Raw genomic sequence first — 19,464 nt, 5'->3', positions numbered from 1 at the left:
CCTTTCCAAAGTGATCACATTTGTTCAATTTAACTTCTATCTGTCATTCCTTGGCCCACTTTCTCATTTGATCAAAGTCTTTTGGTAATCTTTGATAACCTAATTTATGGTCCATTTACCATCAGTTCTGGCGTCATCAACAAAACTATGAATCATGCCAGTTCCTTTTAGCTTTGATACACAGTGTATATCTCATGCAAACTTCTAAAAGACCAATTGATAATTAGTTCATTTAAAAATAAAAAACTAAGTATATAATTTACAAAATTCCCTTTAAATTTAACATATTGACCTGGCTAACATTACTTACCTACAGTACATATCCCCAAGGATTTCAATGAATCTGAAATGTGAAAGTGGTAAACAACCCTCTTTCTGCATAGCTAGCTAATTCTGAACTAACTAGCTTAGGAGAAAAAATCCTAAACTAGTTTTTTGAGAACTAGTGCAAACAATAGTTGGTAATTGGAATTTCTATACCCTACTTACAGTTGTATCCAAATCGTCAAACACCAGATTACCGAAGCTCCAGGAACAATCTCTGGTTAATTATATCCAAATGCTTTATATTAATTAGTTTTAAGGTACTGAATATATTTGGAATTTATGGATGTAGTGTCAAGAAGTGTAGAAACATAGAAACATAGAAAACCTACAGCACAATACAGGCCCTTTGGCCCACAAAGCTGTGCCGAACATGTCCTTACCTTAGAACTACCAAATCTTATTCATAGCCCTCTATTTTTCTAAGCTCCATGTATCCAACCAGGAGTCTCTTAAAAGACCCTATCGTTTCCACCTCCACCACTGCTGCCGGCAGCCCATTCCAAGCATTCCCCACTCTATGTAAAAAAAAAACTTACCCCTGACATCTCCTCTGTACCTACTTCCAAGCACCTTAAAACTGTGCTAGCTATTTCAGCCCTGGGAAAAAGCCTCTGACTATCCAGACGATCAATGCCTCTCTTTATCTTGTACACCTCTATCAGGTCACCACTCAACCTCCAAAACTCCAAGGAGAAAAGGCCGAGTTCAGTCAACCTATTCTGGTAAGGAATGCTCCCCAATCCAGGCAACATCCTTGTAAATCTCTGCACCCTTTCTATAGTTTCCACATCCTTCCTGTAGTGAGATGACCAGAAATGAGCACAGTACTCCAAGTGGGGTCTGACCAGGGTCCTATATATCTGCAACATTATCTCTCAGCTCTTAAACTCAATCCCACGATTGGTGAAGGCCAATGCACCTTAACCACAGAGTCAACCTGCGCAGCAGCTTTGAGTATCCTATGGACTTGGACCCCAGGATCCCTCTGATCCTCCACACTGCCAAGAGCCTTGCCATTAATACTATATTCTGCCAGCGTATTTGACCTACAAAAATGAACCACCTCACACTTACCTGGGTTGAACTCCATCTGTCACTTCTCAGCCTAGTTTTGCATACTATCAATGTCCCACTGTATCCTCTGACAGCCCTCCACACTGTCCACAACACCCCCAACCTTTGTGTCATCAACAAATTTACTAACCCATCCCTCCACTTCCTCAACACACATCAAAGTTGCTGGTGAACGCAGCAGGTCAGGCAGCATCTCTAGGAAGTCTTACTAGCTCTTCTTTCAGTTAGTCCTGACGAAGGGTCACGGCCCGAAACGTTGACTGTACCTCTTCCTAGAGATGCTGCCTGACCTGCTGCGTTCACCAGCAACTTTGACGTGTGTTGCTCGAAATTCCAGCATCTGCAGAATTCCTCGTGCGTCCACTTCCTCATCCAGGTCACTTATAAAAATCACAAAGAGTAGGGGTCCCAGAACAGATCCCTGAGGCACACTACTGGTCAACACGCTCCATGCAGAATATGACCTGTCTACAACCACACTTTGCCTTCTGTGGGCAAGCCAGTTCTGGATTCACAAAGCAATGTCCCCTTGGATCCCATGCCTCTTTACTTTCTCAATAAGCCTTGCGTGTGGTACCTTATCAAATGCTTTGCTGAAATCTATATACGCTACATCTACGGCTCTACCGTAGAGGAGGCTTGACCCAAAAGCAGAGCAACGGAGATGATTCAGTGGTGAATGATAATTTTAATAATAGACTGCTAAATAACAAGCCACAGGGGGCCACAAAACAAGAGAGAACAGATACTAAACACAACAAGCTACAAGGCTAGGAGCAGCTGGTTGGGGACAGCGGATTTAATGATTGAACAAAGGCCTGTGGATGAGTTCCGGATTTAAATAGGCTGCAGGTAACAAAATAGAAAACAGTGACAGGTGACTCTTAATAGCTGGGTGAAGACTGGGAGGTACCTGCCTGTGCAGGCATGACAGGACCCAGCCTCCTATGGCTGTGGATAATCTGTTTGGGTCCGGTAGAACTCCTCAACGAATGATGGATCCAGGATGTAACAGGGCGGCATCCAAGACCTCTCCTCATGGCTATAGCATTCTCAGTTGATCAGGTACTGCACACCTCGTCCATGATAATGTGAATCCATCAACCAGTGAACCATGTACACTGGACAACCATCCATTCCAGGGGTGCAGGCTCAGGTGGGCTGAGTGGCCCATGGACAACCATCTTAAGGGAGGACATGTGGAAGGTAGGTGTGATCCTGAGGGACAGAGGCAGCTGGAGATGGTAAGTTACTGGACTAATGCAATGGGTCATTTTTAAGGGAGAAACAAACAAACTAGGGCGAGTGCTTGCGGGAGTCAATGGGCAGGGACAGATCGCAGGTGGACAGCCGGACACCGTCTCACCGGACAATGCAGGTGTTTGGCCTGGCAGCAGTAGGCATGGTTAGCAGCTGGGATGGCCTTCCATACCCTCTTGCAAGCATTCCAGCAGTGGCAAACCAGGATCCAGGAGGACAGGACACCCACATTGGCTCCTCAGCAGGGGTTGGTAGCCATGAAGCAATTCAAAGGGTGATATACCCATGGCAGAGGAAGTGTGCAGATTGTGGCACAGTTCGGCTCAGAGCAGATACTCCTTCCATGTGGAAGGTTTAAAGGAGGCGAAGCATCGCATAGCTTCTCCACTTGCTGATTGGATCTTTCTGATTGCCCATTGGTCTACAGATAATAGCCGGAGGAAACACACTCTGGGATGCTGAGGAGGAAGCAGATGGCTTGCCAGAAGCAGGAGACGAATTATGGGTCCTGGACTGACACAATGTCCTGAGGAAACCATGGAAGTAGTTACCTGATGGAGAAACAGGTCCGCTACCTCAACACTGACAGAAGTTTGGGGCGGATAATGAAGTGGGCTACCTTGGAGAACCAGTCCACCACCATCGCGATCACCGTGGCCTCATCGAAGGGTGGCAAAGCCATGATGAAATCCATGGTAATGTGGGACTATGGGCTTTGAGGGACCAGTACAGGCCGCAAAAGCCCAGAGGGCTGCTGGTTGGGGGAATTGGAGTGTGCACATTGCAGGCAGGCAGCGAAGGATTGTTATGCATCTGCAGTCATGATGGATCACCAGAACCGGTGACACAGAAAATCTAGAGTTTGTCGTGTGCCTAGATGGCCAGAGATAGGTGAGGAGTGGGCCCACTAGAGTACCGCAGAGTGCATGGCTGCCAACACATACATGCAGATGTCAGGTGTGTCAAGGGCAAACTCCTGCTGTAGGGCCTGGCACATCTGCTTCTCGAGGTCCCAGATGACTGAGGAGAGAATCTGAGGAAATGGAGTGATGGGCTGAGGATTGATCTTCTCTTCATCTAGGTCAACCTGTCGAGACATGACATCTGCCTTGGTGTTCTTGGAACCAAATCAGTTGGAGGTGATGAAGTTGAATTGTTCAAAGTAAAGGGCCCAGCGAGCCAGATATGGGTTAAGCTGCTTGTCAATACTCAGGGCCAGAGTGAGGAGCCTTTCGAGATCAGTGGCCATTTCCCAGACAGACGACTCGTCTTTCAGGTGCTCTGAATGGGCCAATCGCATTCTATCACAAGGGTCCTAACTTCTACTGAGTAATCCAGCACAGAGCCTAAGCCTTAATGCAGACAAAATATCAGATCTGCTGCTTCCCTTTCACTTCCCAGTCAGTCAAAAACCCGGCACATCTCAGCAGTGAAATCCTCTTTTTTGTTGGAAATGGTGTTTTAGAAACGGTTGGAGCTCGAAGTGTAAGATGCACTAGGACAGGAAGCTGAGGTAGTTGGTTGGGAGTCCAATGCAAGTGTTCAAGCACTGGAACCCAGGGCTCAGAGGGAGGAGGTTGACTGGCATGGGGCTGCTGTATTGAGACCGAGAGTTCGAAGTGACGAAATAGAGAGTAGGATTACCGAACCAAATTCAGCTATGGAAAGGAAGACTGTATCGAACCACAAGAGATTCAGCAATTGAGATTAATGCCACAATAGATTTAAGAGGACGAGGAAGCCAACCCTTTTTAGATAAGGACAGAGTAGAGCTGTGCCCATCAAAATTGAGAGTTTACGACAGAAAGGTGAACTTGGTTGGGAAACAAAAGAATAGAAAGGAAGTCATACAAATGAAATAAGTGTTTTAGCCAACAGAATCATATTTATTATCACAGACTTGTTTGTTTCTCACTTTAAATATCAAGCATCCATTTGAACATGTCCTGTTTTATTCTCCTCACATTCCCACCTGTCCCACTGACCTCCCTGGATTCTGCCAACCAACCTATTAATCTGCATGCCTTTTGGGGATGAAGGTAGACCAGAGCAGCAGATAGGGACTAAATAGTCATGGAAATAATGTACAAGATACTCACAGACAGCATCCAAGGTCAGGATCAAATGCAGGTCACTGAAATTGTAGGACAGCATATCTATTAGCTGTGACATTGTGCTTTGAGGAACTAAAAGAACTAATGTTGTCTTGCATCAACAGCCACGGCCTCCTTTACTGTAAAGATGAAGCCACACTTAGGTTGGAGGAACAACACCTTATATTCCATCTGGGTAGCCTCCAACCTGATGGCATGAACATTGACTTCTCTAACTTCCACTAATGCCCCACCTCCCCCTTGTACCCCATCAGTTATTTATTTACATACATACGTTCTTTCTCTGACTCTCCTTTTTCTCCCTCTGTCCCTCTGACCATACCCCTTGCCCATCCTCTGGGTTCTCCCCCACCTTTTCCTTCTCCCTAGGCCTCCTGTCCCATGATCCTCTCATATCCCTTTTGCCAATCAACTGTCCAGCTCTTGGCTCCATCCCTCCCCCTCCTGTCTTCTCCTATCGTTTTGGATCTCCCCTCCCCCTTCCACTTTCAAATCTCTTACTAGCTCTTCTTTCAGTTAGTCCTGACGAAGGGTCTCGGCCTGAAATGTCGACTGTACCTCTTCCTAAAAATGCTGCCTGGCCTGCTGTGTTCACCAGCAACTTTTATGTGTGTTGCTTGAGTTATTAACTTCAAAGTTTCTGCATCATCACTCAAAGAGTTGAACTGCACATGTATGTAATGAGAGCATCTTGGACCTTCAGGTGGGCCACAGTAGGGGTGATTGATAAGTTTGTGGCCTAAGGTAAATGGAGATGAGTTATACAGCTCTCGTTACATGCACATGCAGTTCAACTCTGAGTGAAAATGCAGAAAGTTTGAAGTTAATAATTCATCTCCTTCTACCTTAGGCCACGAACTTATCAATCACCCCTTGTATAATAATCCTTTGTGATCTGAAGGAAGCTAAAATATTCTGGGTGAAATTATTACTGGAAGAAAGGATTCTGTTGGATAAGGAATGAAAGAGCTATCAATATAGAATGAACTCGTGACTGATCAGAACTTTGTGAACTTCTACAATTGATGGAAACGTGTGTAATTTGGCAATAGCAAGATTGGAAAAGAAACTGTTCATTGATGGAAAATCTCTTAATTTTTCTCTTGTAAATGCACTGTCAGACCCAATCAAAGACTTATAAGCACTTATCACAAATAAACCATATTCTCAAGGACAAAATTTCAGATTTGTAAAATAAAAAATTCACAGAGCTAACCTATACCAGATCTTCATATTTACTTAGAATGATTAATATGATAATTAAAATTTTAAAAGTGCCCTAGTTTAAAGGAATATTACTAAAATATTCATTGTAATGAATAATTTAAAAGTTTAATATCAATACATAACAAACTTCACAAAGTAATATTGTCAGGATAGCAGGCTGAAAAGTCAAAAGTAAGAAAAACTAGAATACTTGTAGTTTTAATACTTAATGTTATACTTGAAGATTATAAGGCTAGCAGGAGGGAGCTTAAGAATGAAATTAGGAGAGCCAGAAGAGTCCATGAGAAGGCTTTGGTGAGCAGAATTAAGGAAAACCCCAAGGCATTCTACAAGTATGTGAAGAGCAAGAGGATAAGACGTGAGAGAATAGGACCAATCAAGTGTGACAGTGGAAGAGTGTGTATGGAACCGTAGGAGATTGCAGAGATACTTAATGAGTATTTTGCTTCAGTATTCACCACAGAAAAGGATCTTGGCAATTGTAGGATGACTTACAGTGGATAGAGAAGCTTCAGCATATAGACATTAAGAAAGAGGATGTGGTAGAGTTTTCAGAAAGCATCAAGTTGGATAAGTCTCCAGGACTGGATGAGATGTACCCCAGGCTACTGTGGAAGGTGGGGGAGGAGATTGTTGAGCCTCTGGCGATGATCTTTGCATCATCAGTGGGGACGGGAAAGGTTCTGGAGGATTGGAGGGTTGCAGATGTTGTTCCCTTATTCAAGAAAGGGAGTAGAGATAGCCCAGGAAATTATAGACCAATGAGTCTTACTTCAGTGGTTGGTAAGTTGATTAGGAACAGTCAGCATGGCTTTGTGAAAGGCAGATCATGCCTTATGAGCCTGATTGAATTTTTTCAGGATGTGACTAAACACACTGATGAAGGTAGAGCAATAGATTTCAGCAAGGCATTTAATAAGGTATCCCATGCAAGGCTTATTGAAAAAGTAAGGAGGCATGGGATCCAAGGGGACATTGCTTTGTGAATCCAGAATTGGCTTGCTCACAGAAGGCAACAAGTGGTTGTAGACAGGTCATATTCTGCATGGAGGTCGGTGACCAGTGGTGAGCCTCAGGGATCTGTTCTGAGACCCCTACTCTTCATGATTTGTATAAATGACCTGGATGAGGAAGTGGACGGATGGGTTAGTAAATTTGCTGATGACACAAAGGTTGGGGTGTTGTGGACAGTGTGGAGGGCTGTCAGAGGTTACAGCCGGACATCGATAGGAAGCAAAACTGGGCTGAGAAGTGGCAGATGGAGTTCAACACAGAGAAGTGTGAGGTTGTTCATTTTGGTAGGTCAAAGATGATGGCAGAATATAGTATTAATGGTAAGACTCCTGGCAGTGTGGAGGATCAGAGGGATCTTGGGGTCCAAGTCCATAGGACACTCAAAGCTGCTACACAGGTTGACTCTGTGGTTAAGAAGGCATACGGTGCGTTGGCCTTCATCAACTGTGGGATTGAGTTCAAGAGCCGAGGGGTAACATTACAGCTATATAGGACCCTGGTCAAACCCCACTTGGAGTACTGGTCGCTTCACTACAGGAAGGGTGTGGAAGCCATAGAAAGGGTGCAGAGGAGATTTATGAGGATGCTGCCTGGACTGGGGAGCATGCCTTATGAGGATAGGTTGAGAAAACTCAGCCCTTTCTCCTTGGAGCGTCGGAGGATGAGAGGTGGCCTGATAGAGGTGTATAAGATGATGAAACGCATTGATCATGTGGATAGTCAGAGGCTTTTTCCCAGGGCTGGAATGGCTAGCACAAGAGGGCACAGTTTTAAGGTGCTTAGAAGTAGGTACAGAGGAGATATTAGGGGTAAGTATTTTTTTATGCAGAGAGTGATGAGTGCATGGAATGGGCTGCCAGTGACAGTGGTGGGGGCGGATATGATAGGGTCTTTTAAGAGACTCCTAGACAGGTACATGAAGCTTAGAAAAATAAAGGGCTATGGGTAACCCTAGGTAATTTCTAAAGTAAGTACATGTTTGGCACAGCTCTGTGGGCCAAAGGGCCTGTATTGTTCTGTAGGTTTTCTATGTTTCTATGTCATATTTAAGCCAGGAAAAATTGTTAAAAGAGGAAAGACAGCAGATGCGATGCAATGGAATGTATTTAGAGCCTAAAGGGTTGGAACTGTCTGTATCATTTATTGCTTCATTTTGGTCTTGTTTTTTTAATTGGGTTACTCGGGTTTCGAGCTTTGTGGCTGCCTGTAAGCAGTCAAATTTCAAGGTGTATAATTTATACAGTCTTTGATAATAAATGAATGTGCCTTGAACATGGCAACACCAGTTCAGTTTTCAAAGATTTAAAGTACATATATTATCAAAGTATTTATGCAGTATACAACCCTGAGATTCATCTTCCCACAGGCAGACACAAAACAAAGAAACACCATCGAATCAGTTCAAAGAAATAAATCAAACCTGCCCACCACATGCAAAAATAAACCACCCAAATCATGCAAATGGCAACCAAAAAAAGCAAAAAATACAGAGCATAAAACACAAAAACAAAGGAGTCCAGGCGTATTCAGTTCAGCTCAGTGTTCATTATCTGCAGATCACACCGAATCAAAATCACCCAAAATAGCAACAAGTAAAAAGGAGTGACCATAAGCACTTCAAAACATGAACATAATTTGATTGAAATGCAAAGCAATTGTACAATTATTTAAAAACAAATAAGATTTCTGTTATTCAGGATTGTTGGATGTTAATATTATTTCACGGTGACATGAATGGGAGCATTGAAGAATGTGTTAGAGTTGTAGAGTGGCACAGAATGGAAATATTCCTGTCACCCTATCAAGTCCATGCTATCCATCAAACCCCCATTTACATTAATCCTACATGACTCCCATTTTTCTTTCTCCCTCCAATCCCATCAACACACCCTAGATTCTTTTGTTCACCTACACACTAAGAGCAAATTTCAGAGGCCAGTTAATCTAACAATCCGTTCAACTTTGAAACCTTGGAAATAACTCACATAATCACTCAGAGAATGTATATATTCTGTACAGACAGCACCAAATGTCAGGGTTGAGATTGGTCAACAGGAGCTGTGACGAAGCAGTTCCAATACCTGCACCATCGTGCTGCATCAAGGCAGTGGATCAAAACAAACCTGAGACTAATCTTCGTTTTCTTCTTCTTCATGTGCCTTGCGCGTTACACGCTTGGGCGAATATGGCTCTCCACATCGAACGATCCCTCGCAGCGTCAATGATATCTCGCGCACTTAGATCTGTTAGTTCTTTCACAGTGTCCATATATTTTGTTCTTTGCCTTCCTCTTCCACGTTTCCCAGGCATACGGCCTTGTAATGTAAGGCATTCTATTTCTCCCTTTCTGATGACATGACCCAGAAATTTAAGTTTCCTCTCATTTAATGTTCTCATTAAAAATCTTTTTGTATGGGCACGTTGGAGTACTGTCTCATTAGTTATCCTATCTCTATATGATATTTTCAACATTCTTCTAAGAAACCACATGTCTGTTGCTTCTAAGTTTCTTTGGAGTTCTGGTGTTATAGTTCATGTTTCGGAAGCATACAGCAAGATTGACTAGATGTAACGTTTTAGTAGCCTAAGCCTTGTTGTCATAGAAATGTGTCTGTTGATAAAAATGGGTTTCATTTTTTGGAAGTTGGTTTTGGCAATGGCAACTCTTCTTATTTCTACTTTACTTCTAGCATCTTGTGATAGAAAGCTACCAAGGTAATTAAAGCTGGTCTTTTGTTCAATCTCTTGGTTACTGATGTACAACTGGCAGTTGGGAGTATCCTGCTGTTTTGATATTACCATACATTTGGGTTTTTGACAGTTGATTGTTAGACCAAAATCTGCACTTGTTTGTACTACTTTGTCTAGGAGGATTTGTAGGTCTTCTGCAGCACTTGCTATTAGGGTGGTATCATCTGCATATCTTATGTTGTTGATGTTAACACCTCCGATTGTCTAACCTAAACAAGGAGATAAAACTGTCGGGATAGGGGTCAAGGCAGATCTGAAATAAATCAATTATCGTTACAGGACACAGCCATGGTTTATTGAATAAATGGAGATCTCAGTCTAGAGAAGGCAGAGGAATTTAATAGGTTTCCTAGTGAGCAACGAATTCACGTGGACATGCATAGATGTGGGAGTTTATATTGTTCACATTTATTGGGCAGCCAACAAAAAACAGGCAAAAGCTTTCATGAAGAGGACCACATTACAGGATAATATATGTAGTCTAAAACTGACTGAACTCTCTCTGGACAATGACAAATTAATGGTACAAGAAGTGAATTGCTTCTCCTGCTGAGAATCAATCACCTGGGCTTAGTATTTTAAAAGATTACACATCTGGTCAAAAAGTCAACTAGCCTGAATGAGAGCATTACCTGCATATGTCAAACACATGGGATTACTCTGCTGCTCCAGTTTGGAGTAGGGTGTTCAACCTGTGGATGGTTCAGCATATATTTGAAACAGATATCCCCATCACCCCTGGGATTTCTCTGCTGCTAGTTGCCTGGAAGCCATAGCAGACTCCAGCAAAGAACTGCAATGGGCTCATCAGTGTGAATATAGTGACATGCAATCATTATGTGCTTGAGTCTTAAAAGGAAACATGACCACTTCATTTGAAAAAAGAAAGTCTTGCATTAAATTACAACAGTTCTTTAACTGTATTTTTCAAGGTAATTTTTTCTTGAGCCACAATTATGTTTTATATAACAGAGGCAAAGCTCCAACGTGCTTGGAACAGCAAAATTTATGGAGAATTTTTAAATGACTTGAAATAGATAGAAGTAGGAACTTTGGTACCATAAGCTAATTTTCTAGGGATTGTTTTGGAGGGGATCAAAAGAGGGTGGTTGACTTAAAAGTTGGAATATTTCTCAAACTTGATTAGCACTACCGGTTTAGGTTGGATTGTGTCTTTGGGTGCCCATCTGCACTGGGCATCTCTACCTCTACCAGGCAGACCTCTTCTCTCCCACTCACACAACATTGTGGTGTCCTTCCATTGAACAGAATAGATGCTGCAAGTGCTGTCAGGTTATTGGGGGAGGGGGTCCCTGAAAGACCAGTGAGGAATAATGCACACTGGAAGCATGTTATTTGTGATTAGAGGGCATGAATTTCCTCCAGTGATATTACCAAAAACATCTGGTAGGAGTTTGCCAGAGAGACCTCTTTAAGATGTTCAATAACTGCATGCTGGGGAAGTCTGTAATGCAGAGCAATCCCTACACCCACAACCGCGGGCTGAAGAAAGCAGCTGAAGACACTTCCCCTTTATATCCAATATATTGTCTAAAAAACTTATAGTACTAGAAATACTCAGCAAGTCAAGCATTATCTGTGGATGGGATAAAAACAAATTCAGGTTGGAGACATTTCAGATTCAGACTCAGATTCAGATTTATTTATCACATGTGTTCGGGTGTTTTCTGGAGATATGGAATGTAGCAAATATCAATTTCAACAGCAACTGGTCTTCAGATCTGAATGTGGATTGTAGATTGAATTTGAAATGCAGCTCAGAACAATGGTCTTCCTGGGGCTGCATTTTAGAGTAAATTGCAGACCAGGAAATACCCCAATGACCTGAGATGTCTGCATAGGCATGAATACACCTTAGATATCACAATAATTAACACTCATTTTGAGTGTGTTGGTGGAAAGTGCCAGGTATTTGAAAAATTACATGTAACTCAAAAGAAGCATTACGAGGGCATTGTAATTATAGAAATCATCCCGTTACTTTTGTTCTTTAACATATAAAAATGTGCTGTAATGTTGCGTTGGTGAGCCCCTCTCTCTCTCTCGAGTGACACCAAAGGCTGTCAGCATGTGTGAGTCCTATAAAGAAAACATACAGTGAAATGTGTCATTTACATGAACAACCAAAGGATATGCTAGAGGCAGCCCTCAAGTTTCACTGCACATCCCGAAGCCAATATAGCATGCTCTCAGTGCTTGACAACAAAACAACAGAACACAGAAAGCAACAAAACAACGGCAGCACACACCCACACACTGTTCACACACAGACAGTCCTGCAACCCTAGTTTGGGTTTCAGGGCCTCCAGTCGACTTGCAGACTCACAGACAACCAGCCTCTGATTTCCCGGGTGGACTTCAGACTCATAGACTCAGGGCTTTGGCCATCGAGTTTCAGCTTCCAGACTTCTGATTGACCTTTGGGCTTTAATCCCAGGACTAGCCAATTACTGGACCCCAAACTCCAGGCTTTGAACTCTGGATTTACTGATGACGGACTCAAACTCCAAGTCTTTGCCCTTTCTCCTAATCTGTCCAAGTCCTTCTGCCGACTCTCTAGTTCCTCAACATTACTTGCCCCTTCACCTGTCTTTGTATCATCAACAAACCTGGCCACATAGCCATCAATTCCACCATCCAGATCATTAATATATTGTTGTTCCTCTCTACGCCTTGTGGCACATCAGGGGCAACCTTGCTGTTTCTTTAGCATTTGTCTGTTTTTTAACAAGGCCGAGTTGTTAACTCGATGTTCAATTCAGCACAGATGTAAAGTGTGCAAGGAGCTGCCTAGATTTGAACCCGGAACCACTTGCCACGGAGTCCAGTGTGGCTGCCACTGCACCACTGGCCAGCTATTTAATATACTGTATACCAGGGATGGGAGCTCAACATTCAGGGATATTCAATATTCAGGAGGGATAGACATGAAGGAAGGGGAGGTGGGGTGGCGTTGCTGGTTAAAGAAGAGATTAACGCAATAGAAAGGAAGGACATAAGCCGGGAAGATGTGGAATCGATATGGGTAGAGCTGCGTAACACCAAGGGGCAGAAGACGCTGGTGGGAGTTGTGTACAGGCCACCTAACAGTAGTAGTGAGGTCGGAGATGGTATTAAACAGGAAATTAGAAATGTGTGCAATAAAGGAACAGCAGTTATAATGGGTGACTTCAATCTACATGTAGACTGGGTGAACCAATTTGGTAAAGGTGCTGAGGAAGAGGATTTCTTGGAATGTATGCGGGATGGTTTTTTGAACCAACATGTCGAGGAACCAACTAGAGAGCAGGCTATTCTGGACTGGGTTTTGAGCAATGAGGAAGGGTTAATTAGCGATCTTGTCGTGAGAGGCCCTTGGGTAAGAGTGACCATAATATGGTGGAATTCTTCATTAAGATGGAGAGTGACATAGTTAATTCAGAAACAAAGGTTCTGAACTTAAAGAGGGGTAACTTTGAAGGTATGAGACGTGAATTAGCTAAGATAGACTGGCAAATAACACTTAAAGGATTGACGGTGGATATGCAATGGCAAGCATTTAAAGGTTGCATGGATGAACTACAACAATTGTTCATCCCAGATTGGCAAAAGAATAAATCAAGGAAGGTAGTGCACCCGTGGCTGACAAGAGAAATTAGGGATAGTATCAATTCCAAAGAAGAAGCATACAAATTAGCCAGAAAAAGTGGCTCACCTGAGGACTGGGAGAAATTCAGAGTTCAGCAGAGGAGGACAAAGGGCTTAATTAAGAAGGGGAAAAAAGATTATGAGAGAAAACTGGCAGGGAACATAAAAACGGACTGTAAAAGCTTTTATAGATATGTAAAAAGGAAAAGACTGGTAAAGACAAATGTAGGTCCCCTGCAGACAGAAACAGGTGAATTGATTATGGGGAGCAAGGACATGGCAGACCAATTGAATAGTTACTTTGGTTCTGTCTTCACTAAGGAGGACATAAATAATCTTCCAGAAATAGTAAGGGACAGAGGGTCCAGTGGGATGGAGGAACTGAGCGAAATACATGTTAGTAGGGAAGTGGTGTTAGGTAAATTGAAGGGATTGAAGGCAGATAAATCCCCAGGGCCAGATGGTCTGCATCCTAGAGTGCTTAAAGAAGTAGCCCAAGAAATAGTGGATGCATTAGTGATAATTTTTCAAAACTCGTTAGATTCTGGACTAGTTCCTGAGGATTGGAGGGTGGCTAATGTAACCCCACTTTTTAAAAAAGGAGGGAGAGAGAAACCGGGGAATTATAGACCGGTTAGCCTAACGTCGGTGGAGGGGAAACTGCTGGAGTCAGTTATCAAGGATGTGATAACAGCACATTTGGAAAGCGGTGAAATGATCGGACAAAGTCAGTATGGATTTGTGAAAGGAAAATCATGTCTGACGAATCTCATAGAATTTTTTGAGGATGTAACTAGTAAAGTGGATAGGGGAGAACCAGTGGATGTGGTATATCTGGATTTTCAAAAGGCTTTCGACAAGGTCCCACACAGGCAATTAGTGTGCAAACTTAAAGCACACGGTATTGGGGGTAAGGTATTGGTGTGGGTGGAGAATTGGTTAGCAGACAGGAAGCAAAGAGTGGGAATAAACGGGACCTTTTCAGAATGGCAGGCAGTGACTAGTGGGGTACCGCAAGGCTCAGTGCTGGGACCCCAGTTGTTTACAATATATATTAATGACTTGGATGAGGGAATTAAATGCAGCATCTCCAAGTTTGCGGATGACACGAAGCTGGGTGGCAGTGTTAGCAGTGAGGAGGATGCTAAGAGGATGCAGGGTGACTTGGATAGGTTGGGTGAGTGGGCAAATTCATGGCAGATGCAATTTAATGTGGATAAATGTGAAGTTATCCACTTTGGTGGCAAAAATAGGAAAACAGATTATTATCTGAATGGTGGCCGATTAGGAAAAGGGGAGGTGCAACGAGACCTGGGTGTCATTATACACCAGCATTGAAAGTGTGCATGCAGGTATAGCAGGTGGTGAAAAAGGCGAATGGTATGCTGGCATTTATAGCGAGAGGATTCGAGTACAGGAGCAGGGACGTACTACTGCAGTTGTACAAGGCCTTGGTGAGACCACACCTGGAGTATTGTGTGCAGTTTTGGTCCCCTAGTCTGAGGAAAGACATCTTTGCCATAGAGGGAGTACAAAGAAGGTTCACCAGATTGACTCCTGGGATGGCGGGACTTTCATATGAAGAAAGACTGGATGAATTGGGCTTGTATTCGTTGGAATTTAGAAGATTGAGGGGGGATCTGATTGAAACGTATAAGATCCTAAAGGGATTGGACAGGCTAGATGCAGGAAGATTGTTCCCGATGTTGGGGAAGTCCAGAACGAGGGGTCACAGTTTGAGGATAGAGGGGAAGCCTTTTAGGACCGAGATTAGGAAAAACTTCTTCACACAGAGAGTGGTGAATCTGTGGAATTCTCTGCCACAGGAAACAGTTGAGGCCAGTTCATTGGCTATATTTAAGAGGGAGTTAGATATGGCCCTTGTGGCTACAGGGGTCAGGGGGTATGGAGGGAAGGCTGGGGCGGGGTTCTGAGTTGGATGATCAGCCGTCATCATAATAAATGGCGGTGCAGGCTCGAAGGGCCGAATGGCCTACTCCTGCACCTATTTTCTATGTTTCTATAACGTTAAAAATAGCAAACCCAACATCCTCATCTGCAGAACACCACTAATCACCAGCAGCCAACCATAAAAGGCCCCCCCCTCCTTTATTCCCTTCCTTTGTGTCTGCCAGTCAGTCAATCTTCTATCACCAATGCTAATATCTTTCATGTAGCACCACGGGCTCCTAGCTTGTTTTGCAGCCTCATATGCAGCACCTTGTCAGAGGCCTTCTGAAAATCCAAGAAAACTAAATTCGCTGACTCTCTGTTGTCTACCCTGTCTTTCATGTCGGATCCATTCTTGCAAACCTTTCTGGGTCCTCTCTGAGGGAAATCAGACCAAAAAGCCCCCTATAAAATGGAAATCATTTATCTGCTCCTAGGCTCCTCAAGCAATCTGCAATATATAGATCATTGGCTGATGAAGCCTGTCTGTGAAAATGAAGTCACACATTCCTTTTATCCAACAAGTGACATTTAAGAAAGGTTTTCAAATAATGTGGAATTAAAACCAGTTAAAGTTGGTGATCTGATTCAGTCCTGTGAGATAAAGGACCCTCTCAATCTGCATTAATATGTTCTTTGTCCTCACATGTTGCTCCTGATCTGTGTTGAGATTAGCTGCCAATTACAGGGGAGTTTAGGACTAACACAACAGAAAATGGGCAAAAATTGACAAACAAGAGAAATATTCCTGTCGTTAAGGCATCTAATGAAAATCATTTAGGAGATTTTCGCATTGACTTCGCTTTGAGAGGCTTTATCTTCTTATATCTCAATCAGTGGTGTCATTAGTAATTAGGATAAATGTATCTGGTTGATCAGTTAATATATTTTGAGTTAATGGGAAAATTCTGATGCTAGATCAGTTCTATCATTCCATGTTCTATCCCATAATGCTGAAAATGTTATCAACACTGTTTAAAATGGAGATTAGAAGAACACAAGGAAACAAGAGCAGGAGTTAGTTGCCTGACCACTCAAGCCTGCGCTGCCATTCAGTCATGGCTGATCTGCCCCAGGCTTCAACTCATTTTTCATGCCAATTCCAAATTGCCCTCAATTCTATGAACTTAAAAGAAAACTGCCTTCCACTCCTTAAAGTGCCTACAGTGATCAGCACCCACTGGAGTAGAAAAATTCCAGGGACTCACCCCTCTGTTTTGAGAGAAATAACTGTGCAGCTTAGTTTTAATGCTCCAGTTTGAGATTCTCCCACAGGATGAAACACCTCAGCATCTGTCCTGCCATGCTGTTGTTGTTCCTTTTCGTGCCTTGTGGCGCATTGGGCGACATTCTTTTTTGCTGTTTCCTTAGCATTTGACTGTTCTTTATCGACACTCAACCCAGCACAGATTGAAAGCGTGCAAGGAGCTGATAAGGTTCAAACCCAGGACCAATGGTCTCAAACTCCAGTGCTGATGCCACTGCACCACTGGCCGGCTATGTGCTGTCTCGTGCCCTTACGATTTTATGTGTTTCAATAGGATCACTCCTTCTCCTAAACCTCAAAGGTTGCAGATCTAATTTTTTTTTGCTGTTCCTGATGGGACAACCATCTCATCCTTAGAATTAGTCTAATGAATCTCTCGGGGGCTGTCTCCAATGTAACTAAATCCTTTCTAAACTAACAGGCCCAAATCTATTTGCAAAACACCAGTTGTGGCTTTGCCAACACCTTGTGCAGCTGTAACAATACTATCCTACTGCTAAACCCCAAGACACAATAAAGCTCAAAATAAGATTATTGTTCTTAATACCCAAATAAGGCCAGCAATACCATCAAGGGTCCCACCCACCGTGCTCATGGACTGTTTGTCTCACTCCCATCAGGGAGCATTTACGTCAGGACTATCAGACTCAAAAACAATTACTTTCACCAAACAGTAAGGCTGATCAATACCTCCACCAACTAACCACCAAACTACACCATTGCTTGATCATTTTCTGTAGACACCTAATGTACAGACATTCCTGTACCGAGTGTCACTCTATTATATATAATCAATCTTTGTATATAAACTACCTTAAGTATTTACATATAGTTATTGATTTTTTAATCTTACATTCTTTATCTTAGTGTGTGTTTTTAAATGCAGCATCGGATTCGTTGTTAGAATTATTTTGTTTCCCTTTACACTCTTGTACCGGAAATTACATTAAACAATCTTTTGATGTTAATTACTTAAGTCATTTCTAGTCTCCTTCCTTTTAGATAATATTCTGCGTTTTAATTCCTTCTATGAAGGTGCATGATCTTATACTTTCCAATATTAATCTCAGTTTGCCCGCTTTTTGCCCACTCATTCAATCTATCCAAGTTATCCACACAAAATTCTGGAGGAACTCAACAGGCCAGACAGCATCTATGGAAAACAGTAAATAGTCGACATTTTGGGCCAAGACTCTTCATCCAAATTCTTTACACTTTTGTTTGAGTTCTCAGATAAACCGAAGAAAAGACCACTTATTAAAAAAAAGTGAGAGGATAGGCTTTTGGTTTAAAAGTAGTTCAGAAGCAGGTTTGTTTCAAAGAATCAGCTGGTAATTGAGCCGTCCTGTTTGCGGTACTGAACTAGGAGCGCCAGTAATCAGTTAGAGTCTGTTTGTCTCACCCGACAGGGCTTCTCCAAATCAATATACTTGACCCTATGATATTAAGGACAATTTGTTTGTTGTCACAGAGTCAATCTACAGTTATTTTGCCTCAGTGTCAACTCCCCACCCACCCTCCTAATTGCAGTGGATTGTATCAGTTAACCACATCGGTTTGACCTGTTACGCATGTCTTACTTTCAGATAGACTGCTTTGCTCTCCCCCTAACCTCAAATATGAGGATTAACCACTTGGATGAGGTAGCAAAGGTGCACCAGCCACTGTGGTATTGGGTTTTAACATCTTGAGGCTGTACAGAGAGAAAATCAAATGTATTTTGATTGGAAGTAGTTTACAGCACTGAAGATCCCACTTCAGAATACATCAAAATTTGTAATACTTCTAAGTGGTGTAGTATTTGACCTCATTGCAGATAATACTCTGTACATCTTCTTACAATCACGTCATGAAATGTTCATGAGTTATTTATTATTTGGCTTCAGACGTTGTTTCCGTCTCTGCACCCCGCCCCCATAACCCACCAGCCCATTTCCCAATCTCGTCTTCTAGGTCTCAGGCAGAGGCGAATTGAAGGTGAAATTTATAATTATATACAACAGTATGTATCTCTGTTAAGGATGAATAAATGATTGTTGCTGCCAGTTATCATTAGGCAATAATAATTATCTGCAGATCTGAAGGAAATGCAATAAACTACAAGGGCCATTGCAAGCAATTTCCAAATAATTGGTGTCAATTGTACCTATTGTTACAGATACATGCAAGCAATATACAGTGACTGCTGATGTGATCTGATCAACTCCAAAGGATTCAGCCCTGCAGCACACCCTAGGAATCCATTATTTAATATAAATCAACACAGCCTTCAATTAGATTCCATCTGGATTCATCTTAGGAACACAACATTTATTGGTAACCTTTCCTGAATGCATTAAATTCAAATCCCTCCAAGCCTTCAAGTTTTGTCTGCATAATTAGTCTTAAAGTTCAAAGTTCAAAGTAAGTTTAATATCAAAGTACATATATGTCACCATATACAATTCTGAGATTCATTTTCTTGTGGGCATATTCATTGAAACTATTGTGTATTAAATATTTCAATAACATTTGAGTAATTGTATATACTGTGTATTACTATATACATATATACTGTATATAGGATGATTAAGCATTCTTGCACATTTAAATAATTAATTATGGGTTATATGTAAATATACATTAATTGCATGTGTCATCATGCTTGCATGTGATATGTGCACACCTTGCTTAAGGTAAACTCGAAGCCAGGGCTACACTTCAGTGGAATCAGCAGACAGAAACACAGTTGGTTTGCAGTTAGGAATGAAAATGAGCATGAATAAAATTGCAAAGTCTAAATAGAAACCAGCCCGGCCAATCAAATTGTGTTATCATTGTAGCAGGGGCTCA

General features: G+C 42.3%; 1 long non-coding RNA gene across 1 annotated transcript in view; it reads left to right on the top strand.

The window, feature by feature from the left end:
- The window catches only part of LOC134348965 (uncharacterized), a 41,611-nt gene extending 22,727 nt beyond the window's left edge, over window positions 1–18,884 (top strand). The window contains exon 3 of the long non-coding RNA XR_010018540.1: window positions 18,791–18,884. This is a non-coding gene — a long non-coding RNA (uncharacterized LOC134348965). The remainder of the gene's footprint in view (window positions 1–18,790) is intronic.
- The last annotated feature ends 580 nt before the right edge of the window (window positions 18,885–19,464 follow it).

This window comes from Mobula hypostoma, chromosome 7 (assembly GCF_963921235.1).
Source record: "Mobula hypostoma chromosome 7, sMobHyp1.1, whole genome shotgun sequence".
NCBI classification, from domain to species: Eukaryota; Metazoa; Chordata; class Chondrichthyes; order Myliobatiformes; family Myliobatidae; genus Mobula; species Mobula hypostoma.
The sequence above is the reverse complement of the archived record's forward strand: the minus strand, read 5'-3'. Positions and strand labels throughout refer to the sequence as shown.